Below are 21,674 nucleotides of genomic sequence, written 5' to 3' on the forward strand. Positions count from 1 at the left end.
TATTTTCCAAATGAAATTCAAATATTTTCAACACCCCTTGTCATTTAAATAAATGGAAGAAGTCATGTCATCTTCTCTCCAGGGTTTTGTGGTGAAAAGAATTTGAATTCATGGAGATCATAAAATGCAAAAATGAAAGTTTGGGAAAGTCCTTTTATTCCCTCTCATTTAACTTTCAAAAGTTTCAAATTCACTCACTTTCAGTCAATCAATCAAACAATCCATCCAATCTATCTATTTATTATAACATTCCAAAATTTAGAATTTTGGGATGTTACAATATTTCAAAACTGCAACACTTGTTAGGGATTGGCGAGATTACCGCATGTTTCATCCTCCTTTATTAGCCAGTAATTGATTCCTTTTTTGCCTTTGTTTAAACAGGGATATATATTCAACTTGTTGCTATTGCGACATTTTGCTTCGCTACGCGAATCACTTTGCTTGATTTCAGTGCAACTGCACAAAACAAGATTGGATTTCCTATTCGTGTTGGTAGATTCGTATTTTATCTTGTCCGTCTCATGAAAGGTCAGTACAGGCCTTCATCCACATGATTGTGCAGTGTGCTTTGAGATGTTGTGCTACTTGTATTGGTACTGTTTTAAATAAATGTTGAATTGAAGCTATTGTATTGCTGTCTTTTCCCATTAAGTAGTGAACAAAAATGGGACCAACCCAGACATGATGTTTGTTGCTTTGTTACAACAAAATCTGCATCACCCCCTTTATAAGTAGATGGAAGCACATACTGTTGTTGCGCCCACTCTCCCTGCAACTGTTTATGCTTTTCGTTAATCTAATTCCGCTGGTAAAATTAAGCAATGCCACTCTCAGAATTAATTAACTACTGAATCTTAGTTCAAAACTGCAACACTTGTTAGGAATGGTACTATCCTGCTTTGTAGTTCTTTCTACATGTTTAACCAAGGTATTGTTAAGATAATGTCTCTGTTAAAATGAATCAGTTGCATTGTTTTAGGAATGGTACTTTTCTGCTTTGTCGTTTTTTATACATGTTGAAACAAGGCATTTTTAAGATAATGTCTCAGTCAATATGAATGAATCACACTGATGGAGAATTGATACTCTCCTGCTTTGTTTCCCATTAAGATAAAGTAGATCAGTAGATGCTTTTCTTCTGGGAGTACAAGTCATCAACCGTTATTTCTCAGTAATTGTTTCCCTTATACCTATTGTTGCTTACAGGGATATCAAAATTAAAGCTCGGTTTTATTCCGACTTCGATTTTAGTTGAACTGCACAAAAGGAGCCAATGTGTCCAAGGCAAACTACTACATTACTGGGTCCAGTTGGTCGTTCCACTTTGCAGAAAGAAGCAGTCACTGTTTGCGCTACATTACAGAAGGAATGACCGAGAAGCTTTATAGAGTATTATTAGACACCGGTGACATGACTAGTCTGTAGAGACCATTGGCAATTTAACAACACATGGAGTGCCCTAGGCAAAAAGGGCCCAAACAAGTACAAGAAGCTACGACAGGACTCCACGGTCATAGGCATTACATATTTTGAATGGGAAAAGCTTGTCAAAGTTTAATCATTGATGTTAGCAAGAAGATGTTAGTTTAATATATTGGAATTGGAAAACCTTGTCAAAATTTGCTCATTGATGTTAGCCAGAAGACATGCATTTGATATTTTTGAGTGGGACGCCCTTGCTGTGAGCAGCATCGAGTGTTTTTTCCTATTCCTGTGTTCAGTTTAGAAGTAAATAGTTACTCTGCTGAGATATTTCTATGTTAAGAGTTTGTTCTGAATATTGTCTATGTAATGCCTAGGGATGGCAATGGGTAGGGTATGGGTGGGTACAACCTCCTTCTACCCAAACCCATACCCATAGAAACTTTCTATACCCACCCACTTCAGTACCCATGGGTATAAACTGACACCCATGCCCATACTCGATCCCATCGGGTATCCTATACCCAATGGGTATCCATTGGGTACAATATATAGCATTCAAATTCTTAAGAGGTAGAGAAATGAGTTCAAAATTCAAGTGATGATGGTAGAGTAGTATAGCATGTATGTGGCCTCCTCCAGTGGGTGGCCTCTTGGAGGCATCAAGGGAGTATGAGCATCGGTTGGTGGAAGACCGACGTAGCAGAAGGCGGTGGTGGGAATTGGGGATCGCTGGCTCGAGTGTTCGACAAGAGTCTGGTAGTGAAGAGTCGATATTTCATCTTTTTAGGAGTCACATAGGATGTATGGGGAGTGGCGAGCAGGTGATTATGAGCCTATGAGCTATGACTTGTTCAAGGAATACGAGATTTAGGGTTGGACCATATGAGTTGGATGTTAAACCCACATGTTATAGGAGTTATTTTCATTTATTAATTTTTTCTGGGTATCCATTGGGTTACCCATGGGCACAATTTCTTACCCATGCCCTACCCATATATTTTGCGGGTATGGGTACCCATTACCCGTGGATAGAAAATCTCTTCATGTCTTGCCCATACCCATTGTTTTCGGGTAGGGTACCCGCGGGTACCCATACCCATGGGCAAAACTGCCAGGCCTTGTGTTTGATTGCAAAGTTGAGCTTGGAATGTTGTGGCATGCAGCATCACGAGCTGTTCACCGTGCCTTAGAATAATGCTTCGTATTGTTTTGCATGTCGATCTACTGCCAGTGATTTGCTTGTTAAGAAGATCATCCTCTTCTGTTGTTTCCATGCTTAAGAAGTTCATCGTATGATGTTTCATTCATAGCCTATACGACAAGTCGGGTAGGTTAGACATGAAACCATACGATCTTCCGACCAACTCATGATATTAGGTCGTGATTGGATCGTCGTTTTCCAACCAAAACCGCTTGTAAAACCGACGCATGTAAATTAAAGCAGATGGTCTCGGGAGAAGGCGCTTGGTTGGTCGATTTTGACTAGTAAAATATCGGAAGTACTTCACACACGATAAAAACACTGAACGACACTCGGACGATTGCTAATCCAGCCGTTAGCTATTGTTTCAGCCTTGCCCATGGATGGCATGATACGCACATCGTGCATATATCGTCTGGTAATGTCGTCCATATAGCAGTGCTCGTAAAATATACACTGGTCTCTCAAATTACACGTGTAACCCACCGGTTTTACTTACAGACCTCGGGCCCTCGGTTTCATTACGCCTGTATTTTACGCATTGTTTCCGATGACGAGTAAATTACACTTGTATGTTAATACATGTTTGAAATAAACCAGAGCTCCCAAGCGCGGCCTTACCGTTTCATGCCGTCTCAGTTTCTCGAAGGTGCTCATAGGTGTCCGATGATCCTGGCTTCCTGAATGAGCAGCGGGAGCTGTATCTGACCATCCGTAGGGCCGCGAGGCCCTCTCCATTGTCCTTCGAGTTGTTGTGCTCGCCATGGCATTGAGCATTGTTAACATCGTCAACGAACATGAGGATTCAGGAGATGACTTTATTTTGACTGGATGACACCAGGGACCCACTAGGGCCATAGCCGTACATACGCAAGTGCCTCCTTATTATGTACAACTATTTTTTTTGCTTTCTCCTGGTTTCCTAACATCACGGTCCCACACCATTGTCAACCTATGTAGTCAATATAAACGAGAGAATTGCACAAGGTGCGGCCGACAGCTGGGACCAAGCAGCTCGAGCAGTATTTGTGTTTTTGAGGCGTGAGCACTGCAGAGTTTTTCTTGGCGATGATTTTGTTGTTGTTCAGAGGAGAGCAGGGTATTAACTGGGTGGGCTGTGGCCCATCTACCCCAGGCCAGATATCCAGCCCAGATACTAATTTTTTCAAGATGAAAATGGCTAGCCCAGCTATACGTCTTTTTGAGGAATACCCAGGCAAGGTCAACTTGTTATTCTCCGCCCCGCTGGGCTGCAAATCTTTCATAGGAGGGATGCATTAGGCTTAACAGGAAAATGGGCTTTAAAAAATAATAAACGGGATGTAATTATAAAAACTGGACAGTAACTATAAAAAAATGCACCAAACACGAAATTAGTTTATAAAATATTATTTATGGATTTTGAAAATCTTAAATTTTCATTGTTGCGCGCGCAATGTTTCGTTGGATTTTTACGTAATACAAATTTATATTTAATCTGACTAGAAATTTCGGGATAAAAATATTTCGGATCCCATCAAAATGTGGGAAATTTTATTGAATTCTGTCTTCAACGGTTGGTTGAAATTATTAATCGTTGTCCTAGCTAGAAAATGGGGTGTACTTTTAACAAACTGTAAATGGGCTGTTGTAAATTCCATTAGAATTCAAAAATGGGCTGTACATTCTTACAAAACGCAAATGGGTTGTAAGTTCTCTGCCACACACTTGTGGGCCTACTAAGTGATGCGTCCCCTAAAAAAATAAGTTGACGCATATGCAAGGCTTTGTCAACTTATTATAGTCAACACACAGTTCTAGCAGCAGTGGCCGTTGGATGTCTATCCAACGGATGTCGTGCTTCTTCTTCAATCTTGGATATTCTTAGCTTCGGCCGCCCAAAAAATGATTCCTCCCCCTGACATCTGGGGCGCGCCGTTTCGGAGGCTGACCTATGGGCCTACTAAGTTGGAGTGTACCAAGGGCTTTGTCAACTTAGTCAATATAAACGATTCTAGCTTCAGTGACCGTACGATGTCCATCCAACGGCCGTAGTGCTTCTTTAACCTCTGGTCTTCTTGGTCCAGCCGCCCAAAGCAGCACTGGTCGTGCCGCCTGCTCCTGCCTCCCGTGGCCGGCTGTGCTACCGCGGAGGCCTCACCGCCCCCATACTACTCCCACCACTGGCCAGGCCATCCCTCCACTCACCCACACCCCCTGTTATTCTGCGACGACGGCAGCCTCACACCGCAGCCGAACCAGTGAACCCTCGTACTCCTCTCCGCGCGGGCTTCCACTGCTGCGTCTTCCCCGGCTCCGCGTCGTCCCCTTCCTAGGCCTCATCGTCGTCCACCGCCCTGGTACTCTCGGTGCGGCGTGGTCAACGTGGTCAACGATCGACTTCCATCGGAAGAGTACTGTACATGGAGAGGCTGACAGCTGGGTCCACGACGGCCGCAAGGAAGTGCCTCCTTATTACGCGCAAAATAATTATTCCTCCACCTGGCAACGGGGACCCACCGGACGGGCCACCTTATTTCGCGAAAAAAAACGTTTCCCCCTGACTGCTGGGACCCACCGGACGGGCCACCGTATTTCATGAAAAAAAACGTTCCCCCCGCTGTGAGCTCGGACCCACCGGAAGTGCCTCCTTATTACGCACAAAAAATGAATACTCCCCCTGCTAGCTGGGACCCAACTTGGTGGGAGGCTGACTTGTGGGCCTACTAAGTTGACGGGGACGGAGGGCTTTGTCAACTTAGTCAATATGAACGATTCTAGCTCCAGTGACCGTACGATGTCCATCCAACGGCCGTAGTGCTTCTTCAACCTCTGGTCTTCTTACAGCCGCCCAAAGCAGCGCCGGTCGTGCCACCTGCTCCTGTCTCCCGTGGCCGGCTGTGCTGCCGCGGAGGCCTCACCGCCCCCTACTATTCCCACTGCTGGCCAGGCCCTACGGCGACGGCAGCCTCACACCGCAGTCGAATGAGTGAAGCCTCATTCTCCTCTTCGCGTGGTCATCCACTGCCGCGTCTACACCGGCTCCGCGTCGTCCCCTTCCTAGGCCTCGCCGTCGTCCACCGCCCTGGTGCTCTCGGCGCGGCGTGGTCAACGTGGTCAAGGAACGACTTCCATCGGACGTGGACTGTACGTGGAGAGGCTGACAGCTGGGTCCACGACGGCAGCAAGGAAGTGCCTCCTTATTACGTGGAAAATAATGATTCCTCCACCTGACAGTAGGGACCCATCGGACGGGCCACCGTATTTCACGAAGAAAACATTTCCCCCCTGACTGCTGGGACCCACCAGCTACACCTTCACATGGAAGGAAGTGCGTCCGGGCAAAAAAACGATTCGCCCCCCTGACTGCTGGGACCCACCAGCTACATCTTCACACGTAAGGAAGTGCCTGACAGTCGGGACCCACCTGGTCGAAGCATACGTAGCGTTGTCATTCTGGTCGCGAACGCGTACGTACATATATACTGGTGGATGTAGAGGCGCGCACGTGTCGTAGTAGAGGTGCTCACGTAGCATGTACACGTACGTACATCGGCCATGGTGCAAGAAAGAAAATACGGCCACGTATGTGTACATACGGGCGGGGTCTCGAATGCCTACTCGCGCATACGTACGGTGAGGGCTCATTGACATGGCTGGGTCAGAACGGAGAAATAGCGTCATCGTCATGTTCATGGGGAGGCAACAGAATGCGTCGTCTTCATGGGGAGGCAACGTAATGCTCGTGTTCATGGGGAGGCAACGGAATGCGTCGTGTTCATCGGGAGGCAACGGAACGCGTGGGAGCCAACCGGCTGGGTCGGAATGGAATGCGTGGTCGTGTTCATCGGGAGGGCTTGGATGAAATAGGCGATAGAAACGAGGCCTGGCATACCGCAGAACGGAGGAAACGGCCTTGTGTTCGACCGGCCACATTCAAAACGGGATCCTGTTCATCGGGAGGGGTATGGCGTACCGCAAAACGGAGGAAACGGACCTCCTACGGTCAAAATGGGGGTCCTGTTGATCGGGAGGAGTGTGACGTACCGCAAAACGGACGAAACGGACCTCCTACGGTCGAAACGGGGGTCCTGTTGATCGGGAGGGGTGTGGCGTACCGCAAAACGGACGAAACGGATCTCCTACGGTCGAAACGGGGGTCCTGTTCATCGGGAGGGGTGTGGCGTACCGCAAAACGGGACTCCACGGGATACTGTTCATCTCCACTGTCGACCTCCTCCAGCCTCCACGGGCTACCGTCGACCTCCTCCAGCCTCCACGGGCTCCTGTTCATCCAGCCTCCACCGCGCGCTACTCCACTGGCTACTATTCAACCACCCCTCCACGGGCACCCCTCCACCTTCTACTATTCATCCAGCCCTCCACACCACGGGGTCCTGTTCAACCACCCCTCGAAGGGCACCCCTCCACCGTCTACTGTTCATCTAGCCCTCCACACCACGGGGTCCTGTTCAACCACCCCTCCACGGGCACCCCTTCACCGTCTACTGTTCATCCAGCCCTCCACCACACCACGGGGTCCTGTTCATCCAGAGGCAACGCCACCGCTCACTGTTCATCCAACCTGTTGGGGATATTACTACTGGGCGTAAACCGGCCAGGACAGGTCGGGTTAACTTCATCAGTAGTCAAGTATGCTTGAAGCCCGTGAGGATATTCTATAGGGGCCCAAGGCCCAGAACAGGTTTAAGGCTTGTAGCCGTGAACCGGCATTAGTATGTAACTTGTGTTGTAAGTTAGAAATAATAGAGACCGAACTGGACACGTCTATGAGCCGGTCTCGGGACTCTGTAAATCGACGGGCGTCACCCATGTATATAAAAGGACGACCCGGCGGCGGTTCAAGGACAACATACAACAACTCAAGGACTAGGCAAAGCGTATTTGCTCCCTGGTCATCGAACCCCCATCAATTGCATCACAACTAGACGTAGGCTTTTACCTTCATCGAAGGGGCTGAACTAGTATAAACTCTCTTGCGTCCCGTGTCCGCTTTAACCCCTTCAAGCTAACCCGTAGCGATGGCTCCACGACTAAGTCCTTTCACGAGGACATCTACCGTGACAAAACCACGACAGTTGGCGCCCACCGTGGGGCTATCACATGATGGTTTCAAGTTCTTGGAGGGCAACTTCGAAGGACTCAAGGGTTACGCCGTGGGCCGGATGACCAAGAGTCATCACGACAAGCTCTACATCGATGATGCAGGATGGGGCCCCGAGGCCGGCTCAATCGAGTACGAGTACCGGGTCCCCTTTGGTGGCATACACGTCTTCATCGGCAAGATCGGTGAACCGGGCCCTGAGCCGTACATCTGCACCGACCTCGTCAAAACGGCTCAGCATGCGCGATCTGCCCGGGTCAAACCAGCCGTGAAGCGTGCCTTCGTGGGAGTCATCCATGGAGGGGAATACGAGGATAGATCGGAATTTGGTGGTGAGACCATCGTTTATTCCAGCGACGAGTCATCAACTGGAGAAACCGAGTCATCAGTTACAAGATGGCCGGTTTGGGGGCTGTTCCGATGGCGACAGTATTCCGGACCCCTCTGATCTGCCGAACCGGGTTGGAATATTCATGGCCGGTACACAAGCGGCGGTCCACTCTTCGACCGCAGCAGCAATGATCTCCGGGTCAGTAACGGCGACGGCAGCCGGGGCAGGAGGCCCTGTGTGCCCACTGGCTCAAGTTTTATCTGATCTATTTGATGCATTGGCTACGCTCATGGCAGAGGCTAACCCAGCAGATCAGGATGCCCACAATGCGGAAATTGCAAAGGTGAAGGATCAGATTACTCAGGCCAAGGCCAATTTAGCAGCAGAGAATGCCAGGATGACCGCAGAACGGGCTGCCTTGGACGCACAGGCTTATCGACTTATGCTGGATCAGAATGCATCGCATGAAGTCCTAAAGAGGAAGCACCAGTCTCGCCTACCTCCGATTTATTAAGCTAGGGACCTCTTTAACACCCCAGGGGCAGGGACCAGTAACCCGCCGGTGGTAAACCGGGCGGAAGCACCTGGAGCGGGTGCGCCGGTTCAGCCACGTTTGATGGATCCGCCTCGACAGAACAATGTTGTGCCTCAGCCTGTCCCGACACCTCCAGGTCATTATTCTAATCCAATGGACAACCTTGTTGCTGCCGCTTCATGACTGGAGGCCATCCCAGTTGAAGGTGATTCACCGGCAGTGGTGGAAACGCGCCGGGTTAAGGAGCTTCTTCGGACAGCCTTGATTCAACAGGAAGCATATTCATATAGCCGTGACCGGATTCACTCCACCCCACGTCTGAGCCGGAGTTACAGCAGGCGTATGGAGGAACCGGCCGTGTCAAGCAACGCACGGAACCGTGAAGTGCCACGTGGCAACAACCCAGCAGGTGGTGTTGGTGATGCTCAGGAAGTGGTAGACCGGGCCCGAGCACGCAGGGAGGCCGAGTTAGCGGCGCAGTATGAAGCTCGTCAACTGGCACCGGTTCGTCCGACCACCTCAGTTGAACCAGGAGTTACCTCTAGCTCTTTGGGGGTACCGTGCCTTGTTCCCGCCCTACGCAATGTGCGCCTGCCCAAGGACTTCAAGGGCCCGCGCAAGGTGCCAAATTACACTGCCGATTTGTCTCCAGAAACATGGGTGGAGAGCTATGAGATGGCCATGGAGATGCTTGATGTGGATGATGCGGCATGTGCGAAATATTTCACCATGATGCTAGAAGGGACGGCCCGTACTAGGTTGAAAAGTTTACCAGCCAACTCTATCAGTTCATGGGCCGAGTTGAGAGCCCGGTTTATCCAGAATTTCAAGGATACATGCAAGTAGCCTATGTCGATAGTGGACTTAGCAGCCTGTGTCCAGGAAGAAGGAGATTCGACGACCCGTTGGGTGCGCCGGGTCTCGAAAATTTTGCATTCGTCAGACCGCATCAATGCCGATACCGCAGTCATAACCTTGGAAGGCAACTGCCGGTTTGAACCTCTGAAGTTGAAATTGGGACGGCTAAAGCGCCATTGCAATGATATGGGGACCCTCATGGCCGCTTTGGTGAAATATGCTGATTCTGATAGTACCAAGGATCCCGAGTCTGACGATGACAAAACAGGGAAAGGAAAGAAGAGCAGCAACGCCAAGGGGCAGCAACACAACCCGTCGGGTCGGAAACGGCGGCAAGCGTAAAGCGGATAACAGCATGGACTTTGTGGCTAATACCAGTGCACAGGACAAGGGCCAGCGACGAAAGGGAAAACCGTTGAATCGCAGCGGAGCGCCTAATCCTAACCCGGATCGTCTGTCTTACCTATTGAACCAGCCCAGCCCAAAACATGGGACGAAGGAGATGCCGGCCAATCACCTTTGGAAGGACTGTTACATCATGCAAGAGTTCAAAATTTCTAATGCTTTCCGGTATGATCACGGATCAGGTGGCGGTTCAGGATTCGGATCTCATGGGCCGGGTTATGGTGGAGGAAATTCCAGTTCAGGCTTCAATGGTAATCAAGGCGGACATAACAATCAAGGTAATCAGAGTAGCCAGGGTGGTTACAATCAGCAGCAGCAGTCGGGTTATCAGAGTAACCCGAAGCAGTTAAATAGTGGGCAATATCATGTCTTCACCACTAGCTTGGACAAGCGTGACAGAAAGGTTCATAAGCGGGCGGTAAACTCTGTTGAACCGGCTGTGCCCCGTTATTTACGCTGGTCCGAGCAACCTATCATATGGAGCAGAGAGGATCATCCTCCCTGAGTTGACAATCCGGGTCAGCTAGCGTTGGTGGTGGCGCCTCAGGTGGGAGGTTATAAATTCACCAAGGTACTCATGGATGGAGGAAGCAGTATCAACATCCTCTACTACGAAACCTTCCGTCGAATGGGATTGATAGATAAAAATCTTAAACCGTCCAATACGGTGTTCCATGGGGTGGTACCTGGTAAGTCAGCATATCCTTTTGGAAAAATAGCTCTAGAAGTGGCCTTTGGAGATGATCATGATTCTAGATCAGAGATATTGACCTTTGAGGTGATGAAGATCCAGAGTCCATATCACGCCCTGTTTGGGCGGCCGGCTTACGCCAAATTTATGGCGCGGCCCTGCTATGTCTATTTGCAGCTCAAGATGCCGGGTCACAAGGGAACAATAACTGTTCATGGAAGCCGCAAGATTGCTTTGGAGTGTGAAGAAGGTGATGCGGCCTATGCAGAGTCGGTTTGTGCCACGGAGGAGTTGAAATATTACAAGGATAATGTTGATCTGGCAGACATGACTCCATCGGCAGCTGAGACTAAGCTTGTTGACTTCGTACCTGGCGATTCGTCCAAGCAGTTCAGCATCAGTGCAAACTTGGATCTGAAATAGGAAAGCGCGCTCATCGAGTTCATCCGTGAGAATCGGGACATCTTTGCATGGAAGCCTTCTGACATGCCAAGTGTACCGAGAGAACTCGCTGAGCACACTCTTAATGTTGATCCTAAGTACAAACACGTGAAGCAGTTTCTCCGCCGGTTCAACGAAAAAGACGCAAAGCTATTGGAGAGGAAGTGGCCAGGCTCTTGGCGGCTGGATTTATCGTTGAAGTTTTCCATCCTGAATGGTTAGCTAATCCAGTGCTGGTCCTTAAGAAAAACGGCACCTGGCGTATGTGTGTGGATTACACAGACCTTAACAAAGCTTGTCCAGCAGATCCTTTTGCCCTCCCCGTATTGATCAAATTATTGATGCTACGGTGGGTTGTGAGCGTTTGAGCTTTCTGGATGCATATTCTGGTTATCATCAGATCAAGATGGCAGTTAAGGACCAGGAGAAGACGGCCTTCATAACTCCCTTTGGAGCCTTCTGCTATGTGTCTATGCCCTTTGGGCTCAAGAGTGCCCAGGCGACTTATCAACGGTGTGTACAGAATTGCCTTCATGAGCAAATCGGCCGTAATGTGCATGCCTATGTGGATGATATTGTGGTTAAGTCAAGGAAGAAGGAAACCCTGGTTGCTGATTTAAAGGAAACCTTTGATAACCTGCAGACATACAAGATGATGCTCAATCCGGCCAAGTGCGTCTTTGGTGTACCGGCAGGAAAGTTATTAGGCTTTCTAGTATCTAACAGGGGCATTGAAGCTAATCCGGAAAAGATCACAGTTATAACCTCCTTGGCTAAACCGAAGTGTATCAATCACGTTCAACGCTTGGCAGGCCGGATCGCCGTGTTGAGCCGGTTCATCAGCCGCCTCGGTGAGAAGGCGATTCCTTTGTATCAGATGCTGAAGAAAACGGATAACTTTGTCTAGAGTCCTGCCGCAGATGAGGCGTTTGAGGACTTAAAGCGGCAGCTGGCTAATCCACCGGTTCTCGCTGCTCCAATTGACAAAGAGCCGATGTTGTTATATGTGGCAGCCAACGCCCGAGCAGTTAGTGTGGCTATTGTGGTGGAACGCAAGGAGACAGGCAAAGAATATCCGGTTCAACGTCCGGTTTACTATATCAGTGAGGTACTTATTGAGTCCAAGCAACGGTACCCGCATTGGCAGAACTTGGTGTATGGAGTTTTCATGGCAAGCCGAAAGCTTAAACAGTACTTCCAAGGGCATCCCATCACAGTGGTCAGCTCTGCTCCTTTGGGAGATATAATCCAGAACAGGGAAGCAACTGGCCGGATTGCCAAGTGGGCTATAGAGCTTGGGCCTCATGGGTTGAAATACATGCCTCGGACGGCGGTCAAATCTCAAGCACTGGTGGATTTCATCAATGATTGGACAGAACTGCAAGCACCGGAAGAGAAGCCGGATCACACCTACTGTACTATTCATTTTGATGGGTCCAGGCAATTGGAGGGCTCGGGGGCTGGAGTCGTGTTAACTTCCCCACGAGGTGATAAGTTCTGTTATGTTCTCCGGTTAATGTTCCCTTGTACTAACAATGCAGCTGAGTATGAAGCTTTACTCCATGGTCTTCGAATGGCTAAGGAGATGAATCTCAGCTGAGTTAAGTGCTTCGGTGACTCGGACCTGGTGGCTCAACAAGTATCTGGCACTTGGGATTCCAAGGATCTGCTCATGGCAGCATATCGTCGTGAAGTGGATATCATTGCAGGTCACTTCAAGGGTTATCAGGTGGATCACGTGGACCGGCGGAAGAATGAAGCGGCAGATGCTTTGAGACGGTTGGGTTCTCAACGTAAACTGGTCCCGCCTAATGTCTTCTTGGATGTTCTGCATAATCCGTCTGTCAAGCTCCCTGGTGAAGAGGATTTGGCTATTCCTGATCCGGAAGCACAATTGGTGGCGGCTCTTCATGTTATCCCGGATTGGACGGTTCCTTATCTCGCGTACATGAACCGGGGCAAGTTACCAGAGGATGAGACTCTAGCAAGGCAGATAATCCGGCGGTCCAAGTTCATGACTATTATGAACCGAGAGCTGCATCATTGCAGTGTGTCAGGGGCGTTTCAACACTATGTGTCTCCTGAGGAAGGCTATGAAATTTTGCGTGAAATCCATGAAGGAGATTGTGGTCACCACACTGGTTCAAAATCTTTGGTGGCTAAGGCATTTCGCCACGGCTTTTATTGGTTGACTGCTCATGCTGATGCGGAGGACCTGGTCAGACGATGTGATGGCTGTCAGAAGTTCTCAAGATGCGCTCATGTGCCAGCTCAAGAATTGAGGATGATTCCAATTACTTGGCCGTTTGCGACTTGGGGGCTGGATATGGTTGGGCCTTTCAAAAGGTCCAAGGACAAGAAGACCCACCTTTTGGTGGCGGTTGACAAGTTTACAAAGTGGATAGAGGCAGAGCCCGTTAGCAAGTGTGACGCAGCCATGGCAGTTCAATTCATTAAGAAGGTGATTTTCCGGTTTGGCTTTCCACATAGCATTATCACTGACAATGGTACCAATCTGTCCAAAGGTGCCATGAAGGAGTTCTATCAACGTGAGCACATCCGACTTGACGTATCATCATTGGCTCACCCACAGTCCAATGGTCAGGCGGAGAGGGCCAATCAAGAGATTTTGTGAGGTATCAAGCCCCGGCTTATGGTTCCTTTGCAGCGGACACCGGGTTGTTGGGTTGAGGAACTGCCATCTGTGTTATGGAGCATCAACACCACACCCAACAGATCGACAGGATACCCCACGTTCTTCATGGTTTATGGAGCAGAGGCGGTTCTCCCCAGTGACATCCATCATGACTCACCTCGTGTAGCGGCATATGTTGAAGCGGACAACGAGGAAGCACGGCAAGACGCTCTCGACCTGTTGGATGAGGAACGTGACATAGCGGCTGCCCGTTCGCCGGTTTATCAGCAAGATCTCCACCGCTATCACAGTTGCCGAGTTAGAACCAGAACCTTTCAAGAAGGAGATTTGGTGTTGCGGCTCATCCAAGATCAAACGGATATGCACAAGTTATCCCCACCTTGGGAAGGACCTTTTGTGGTCAGCAAGAATCTGCACAACGGGTCATACTACCTCATTGATATTCGAGAGCGTAAAGATTCACGCACATCGGAGGAGGATACCAACCGGTCGTGGAACATAGCTCATCTTTGGCCCTACTATACTTGAGCCATAGGCTCTGCTTATGTACATATTATGACAATGTATATATTATGATCAATACAATAAACCGGAACCTCAGCTAAAGCGGGGTCTCTGTTATTTTTACATCATGTGTGGTTACACGGATCTTCTGTCTTACAAAGCGGCATCTGGTTTACCCCTTGAGTTAGCTTTTCAAAAGCTTTATATTATATCACTTGGGGGCTTGGTCGTGTCCGAACCATAGCAACACCTTTTGATAGGCGAAAGCCACAGCATCACTTGGGGACTTGTTCACGTCTGAACCAGTCACGCCTCTTGATCGGCCTAGTGCCATAGCATCACTTGGGGGCTTGGTCGAACCCGAACCATAGCTACACCTCTTGATCGGCGTCATGCCAAAGCATCATTTGGGGACCTGGCTGACTTGAACCATAGCTACGCCTTTTGGGGGCTGTTGGGGAACGTTGCAGAAAACAAAAAAAATTCTACGGTTTCACCAAGATCCATCTATGAGTTCATCTAGCAACGAGTGATCGGATGCATCTACATACCTTTGTAGATCGCGAGCGGAAGCGTTCAAAGAACGGGGATGAGGTAGTCGAACACGACGTGATCCAAATCACCGGAGATCCTAGCACCGAACGGACGGCACCTCCGCATTCAACACACGTACGGTCAGCATAACGTCTCCTTCTTCTTGATCCAGCAAGAGGGAAGGAGAGTTTGAGGAAGATGGCTCCAGCAGCAGCACGACGGCGTGGTGGTGACGGAGCTGCAGTACTCCGTCAGGGCTTCGCCAAGCGCTATGGAGGAGGAGGAGGTGTTGGAGAGGGAGAAGGAGGCAACCAAAGGCATGGATGAAAAAGCCCTCCTTCCCCCACTATATATAGGAGGGCCAAGGGGGGGGCGCCGGCCCTAGGAGATCCAATCTCCTAGGGGGGGCGGCCAAGGGAGGTTTCCCTCCCCCCCAAGGCACCTAGGAGGTGCCTTCCACTAGTGGGACTCTTCCCTTTTGTGAACCCTAGGAGCATGGGCCTCTTGGGGCTGGTGCCCTTGGCCCATGTAGGCCAAGGCGCACCCCCTACAACCCATGTGCCCCCCGGGGGCAGGTGGCCCCACCCGGTGGACCCCCGGGACCCTTCCGGTGGTCCCGGTACAATACCGATACCCCCGAAACTTGTCCTGATGGCCGAAATAGCACTTCCTATATATAATTCTTTACCTCCGGACCATTCCGAAACTCCTCGTGACGTCCGGGATCTCATCCGGGACTCCGAACAACATTCGGGTTACTGCATATACATATCCCTACAACCCTAGCGTCACCGAACCTTAAGTGTGTAGACCCTACGGGTTCGGGAGACATGCAGACATGACCGAGACGACTCTCCGGTCAATAACCAACAGCGGGATCTGGATACCCATGTTGGCTCCCACATGCTCCACGATGATCTCATCGGATGAACCACGATGTCGAGGATTCAAGCAACCCCGTATACAATTCCCTTTGTCAATCGATATGTTACTTGCCCGAGATTCGATCATCGGTATCCCAACACCTCGTTCAATCTCGTTACCGGGAAGTCACTTTACTCGTACCGTAATGCATGATCCCGTGACCAGACACTTGGTCACTTTGAGTTCATAATGATGATGCATTACCGAGTGGGCCCAGTGATACCTCTCCGTCATACGGAGTGACAAATCCCAGTCTTGATCCGTGTCAACCCAACAGACACTTTCGGAGATACCCATAGTCTACCTTTATAGTCACCCAGTTACGTTGTGATGTTTGGTATACCCAAAGCACTCCTACGGTATCCGGGAGTTACACGATCTCATGGTCTAAGGAAAAGATACTTTGACATTGGAAAACTCTACCAAACGAACTATACGATCTTATGCTATGTTTAGGATCGGGTCTTGTCCATCACATCATTCTCCTAATGATGTGATCTCGTTATCAATGACATCCAATGTCCATAGTCAGGAAACCATGACTATCTGTTGATCAACGAGCTAGTCAACTAGAGGCTTACTAGGGACATGTTGGTGTCTGTTATTCACACATGTATTACGATTTCCGGATAACACAATTATAGCATGAATAAAGACAATTATCATGAACAAGGAAATATAATAATAATGCTTTTATTATTGCCTCTAGGGCATATTTCCAACAATGGTCTTGTCCGACCATGGTAATGCCACTTGATCGGCTCAAAGCCTCATTTGCAATGGTTTTATCTTTGCCTTTGCTTCTGTTTTTTTTTGATAAAACATTTTTCTTTGTTGCGTTTTCAAACCAACATTGTTAATCCGTTTCAACTGTCAATTACAGATTGACAGAACACGGTCAATGATTAATCCAGAGACTATCTGCCCGGTTTGATTTTCTGTTACCATCCTATTATGGATCAAACCGGTGTTTATCATCACCTGGTACGGTTTACATTGTAAATTAACTTTACATATACAGGAGCTATTTTCTCCTCCAAAGTTTGGGTTATCAATCCCGCTTCAAGGTTGGCCAGCCAACATCATGCCTAATGGCGGCAGGTATTATATATTTACATATTTGGTTATATGCTTTAACCTAAGTTATCATCTTGGGTTTTACATACATGGATACCATGACTCGTCTGGCGGTAAATCGCCATAACCTTTTCAAGCTTTTTATTGCAGAAAATAGTTTGGCAACATGTAATTCAAACAGGCATCGGTTGAGGATAAATATGCACGATGGCATACCAAGACCAAGTGTATCAACTATCCTATTACAAAGCATTTCGGTGCCCAAAATAGATCATTGTTTTTTACATGTCAAAACATGCAGTGGTATAAACCGGCCTCTGGTTCATGCTTGGCCACCAGCCTGACCTGATGGTTGAGGATCATCCTGCGCTGGTTCAGCTTCTTCCTCTCTACCCAGTGGATGGAAATCAACAGTTGACCAGTCGATTCTAGTTAATGCTTGAAACACAGCTTCATCACTGATCAGCAATGACGGTTCAATATCAGGAGCATAAGTATGCTTATGGATTGGCGGTATAAGATTCTCCACTTCAGGAATTGGTGCAGCAACCCGCTTGTTTTGATTATCATATTGGGCCTGATAGTAGGAGAGATTTGCCTCTTCAACCAATTGGCAAGCCAGAGGGCGCACTTCCCGGTTTATAGCTTGGAGATCCTCTTCACTAAACTCTGTCCCGTCTTCCTTCAAGCTGGGATAGCCTTGGGCTGCTTCAACAGGATCAAAATCCGGCACCCACGCTTTGGCCCGAATTAAGGCGTTCAAAGCACCGGTTCTAGCAGCAGATTTCTTCAGCTCTTCAACCCGGGCAGGGAGCATAGACAACCTTTTAATAGTGTCCTGGATCAAGGTGGGCGGCAGATTGTTGTGGGAAGCAGTGAAGATGATCCGTTGTGCACCAGTATACAGTTGTTCTATCAAAGTATAGGCAGCTTTCAACTTCTTCCGCACATCTGATCCCAAGTGACCAATGCGAGTTCCTGTATCATTGCAAGGGTTAATAAACTGGCAGCTACATGAAAAGGCCTAGCTAATTCAGAAACCAAGAATGCTTACCAAAGACAGCAGCGGTCATGGCATGCACTTGCTGCTTTACGCTGGTCAATTCATCAACCACCAGTTTGAAAGCGGCCTCTGCTTTTTCGGCTCTTTGCTTTAAAGCGGATTTCTCAGTCGCCCAATCTGCCCGCTTTTTGTTGAAGTCCTCTTTAAGCTTTTCCATGGCGCTTAAAGCGCTGGCCAATTCTTCTTTTGCCTTGGAAGTTTCTTCCTGTTGCGACTTCAGGATCTCCTGCAAATCGGCGGTTTGGCTTTCCCTTTTGCTCAGCTCAGCCTGCACAGAGATGTTTATCTGATGAAATGGCAATACAGATTTGAAGTACCAACCACATAACAAGTTATGCCATTAGTACTTGGGGGCTAATGCATATTTGCTCTTAATCCAATAGTTTCTACAAAGTCCCAAGCTCAATACAAGTATTCAACTTGGCACTTGGGGGCTAATGGCTAGTTGTTCAAAGGTTACTAGTACAGGAAATTTTATTTTCTAAAGTCCCGGTTTAACTATGAAAATTTGAACCAGCCCTTGGGGGCTACGTCAGCAAAGTTAAGAAGAATTCAGGTTCACATTAATCAAGTCCCGGCTTAAGTTGATATCTTAAACCGACCCTTGGGGGCTACTGAAGGTGATAAAGATATTACAGTAATACAGGAAGAGGAAGCATATAGGAAGTTACCTCATATTTTTCCTTCATCATGTTGACCAGACCGGCTTCATAATCACGGCTGGTATACAGCCGTTTCAGAGAGCCGGCATGGAGGTCTTGAGCGTTTAGAGCAGCATATGTGGATAAATCGGCATTTCATTTACCTTTGCCAACTGCAGAGAACTCCTCTTTGGCGGTATGTCTAGACAGAGCAACCGGATTACTTGGTTCAGTATGACCAACGCCAGTAATAACGACATCATCATCTTTTGCTTTGCCGGTTTGCACTGGAGTCACCGGTTTATCAGCAATCTTCGCCGGACTAGCCGTTTTGTCAGTCCGGATAGGGCTTGTCGGCTGATCAACAGAGCCTGAGGCATCAACATCTTCCTGTTCAGCAACAAAGCCAGGATCTTGCGGGGGCGGGTCATTCGGCACATCATCAAGTTGGGCCTCTTCAGGATCTGATGTTTTATCCGGTTCAGGAGCGGTATTTTCCTCTGCCGCTTTGTCCAGACGAGCTTTCTTGCTTGGTCTGGGTTTGGCCCTGAGGAAAAAATAAGAAGGATCAGTACAGCGTATGTTAAACTAATGTATCAAAGGTATAATAAGGAATGTGGCTTACCCAAGCACCGTTTTAAGTGGTGGAAGCTTGGTGGCGGATGACTCGCCGGAAGATGAATGAGAAGTGCCCTGATAATCAGAATCAGACGGATTAAGAGGTTGACGAAAACAACCCGCTTTAGGGCAAGCATTGACAAGAGAGTTAGAGACCTCTGAACGGCATTTCCGAACCGGGCTGTTCGGTAAACCAGCGGAGGTAACTACCTGGCCGCTGTGCCGGGTTGTGCAGCGAGCTTTGTGTTGTTGTGTCTTCACAAGAAAGTTTGGGTCCAAATAAGCAAGAGGATGAGAAATTTAACTTTCCGGTTTGCTCGACGGATTTTTAGTGAAGGCAAAGGGTTTGAATCGGAGGAAAGAACAATTACCTCTGCAGCATTAGCGTGACTGACTTCGGCGTCGTCCTGGCAATAATCATCATCAATAAGGCGTATGAAAAATAAACCAAGTGACTCAAGCTCTACCTCAAGGTCTGGGTTACCCACATCATCGTCAGCTAGTGGATCGGAGGATGCAGTGGTTCTCTTCCTATTAGCAGGTCTCTTCACAACTTTGGTTTTTGGCCGGGTTGGTTTCTCCGGTTTCTCTTGCGGAGGCTTCTTGCTCCAGAACGGATCATCGCCCTATTTTAAAAGATATTAACATTGTCAGAGGATATTTCGAACAAAGGCAGATTCAGGAAAAGCATAAGGTATGAGTCTTACAGCTGGCAGTTTATTAATGGCGCAGAAAGGAGGTAGGCCGGTTTGAGCACAGACAGCTTCCGGTTCATTTAATATCTTTTTCACAGCCTCAGTAACTTCGTCATCTGTAAGCTGGATATCAATGTGCCGTTGAGGGTCTTTTACATCTCCTGTATATTCGCACATCAAACCGGGGCGCTGGCTTAAGGGTAGTACGCTCCAAGATATCCAGCAGCGAGCAAAGTCAACCCCTGTCAACCCGTTTGCCATGAAGGCCCTAAGCTTGGATAATTGAGGAGAATATTTGAGTCTTTCCTTATAAGTCAGCCTCTATGCGAAAGGGTGTGTATTGCTCAGGCGTTCCGGACGGTAACCCGGCAGGGGATTTTCTTCAGAAGGAGAAGTTTCCTTGCAGTAAAACCATGTTTGGTCCCACTCTTTGGGGTGGCTGTGAAGTTTGGCGTGAGGGAAGGTGACTTCTTTCCTCTTCTGAATTGCCATACCGCCCAGCTCTATATTGGGTCCGTCTGTGAATTCAGTACGGCGGTTCAGGTGAAAGCAATCCCGGAATAACTCTATGGTAGGTTCCTCTTGAAGGTACACCTCACAGAACACTTGAAAGTGACAGATGTTGGTTACGGAGTTGGGACCAGTATCTTGTGGGTGCAGTTGGAAGTTGGCTAAAACATCCCGACAAAACTTTGAACTGGGAGGGTTGAATCCCCGGGCTAAATGATCTGCAAAAACAACAACTTCTCCGTCCTGGGTGTGGGAGGACATTCCGGGCCAGGTACCCTCCAGTGAATGACGTCTTGCTTACTTAAAGCACCAGTTCTGACCAAATTGTTCAGTTGAACTTCGGTTACTCGAGAAGGGACCCAGTTGCACTCATATGCTTGTTTGGCCATGGCAAGATCTACAAGGCAGTAATTACCGGTTCAAAAATATGTTGGAAAGATATACACTGATGCATATTTTGCTAAACCGGAGGCAGCTATATATAAACCGGAGTTCTACAAAGCGACAGTACCCCAGTAAAGGATTCTGGCGGTTCAACAAGGGGACTAATGGTATATACTGGATTGTCATTTCTTCTACAAAGTTAAACCGCCTAGATCAAGCATTGAAGAGACAAGATTGTAGATGAGTAAGTAAAACGAAAACAGATTTCACAAGATTATGTTACAGTTTTGGATCTGGAGCATGTCGGGAAAGGGGAAAATATTCAGAGCTTAACGAAGCAGTACCAAGCCAGTGAGCAAGGATGTAAATAAGATTTATGATCTTGGGATGCGTAAATGAAAACGGAGGCTAAAGGCTACCATTACATAGAACAGAGATTCAGGAGTTCCTTTGAGAACCATTATATGAACAAGAAACAAAGGATGAACACTGAAAACCCTAGAAACCCTAGAATAGATCTGGGGCGGAAAGAGCAGAAGACTTACCGGAGCTGAGGAAGAAGCAGAAGGTTGCCGCGATGCTCTGGTGCGTTCAGGGTGATGCAGCGGCCAAGGTTGATGCAGAGACAATGGTCGACGGTGGCGGCGGAGCTTCACAAGATGGGTGGCGCAAGGAAGACGATGCGGAAGGGCACGAAGGAAAAAGGAAAATGACCCTTCGGTCCTATTTATAAAGGCAAGGGATATGTGTGTCAGGCGCGAAAATCAAGGGGCCGTAAGTTTGGAAGCGGAGCTGTCGCCTCGATTGTTGCAGACCCATTAATGAAAACATGTTATATACAGTTCTTTATGACAAATGACGTCACGCCAGTTCACCACAATCTGAGAAGATGACGTCACGGCGGTTTATCCAAGAAGATGTTGAAGACGAAGTTTTTACTAAGGATTGACATGAACCTGTTCAAATCAATCTGGGGCCTAATGTTGGGGATATTACTACTGGGCGTAAACCGGCCAGGACAGGCCGGGTTAACTTCATCAGTAGTCAAGTATGCTTGAAGCCCGTGAGGATATT

This window comes from Triticum urartu, chromosome 1, assembly GCF_003073215.2.
Source record: "Triticum urartu cultivar G1812 chromosome 1, Tu2.1, whole genome shotgun sequence".
Lineage (NCBI taxonomy): Eukaryota > Viridiplantae > Streptophyta > Magnoliopsida > Poales > Poaceae > Triticum > Triticum urartu.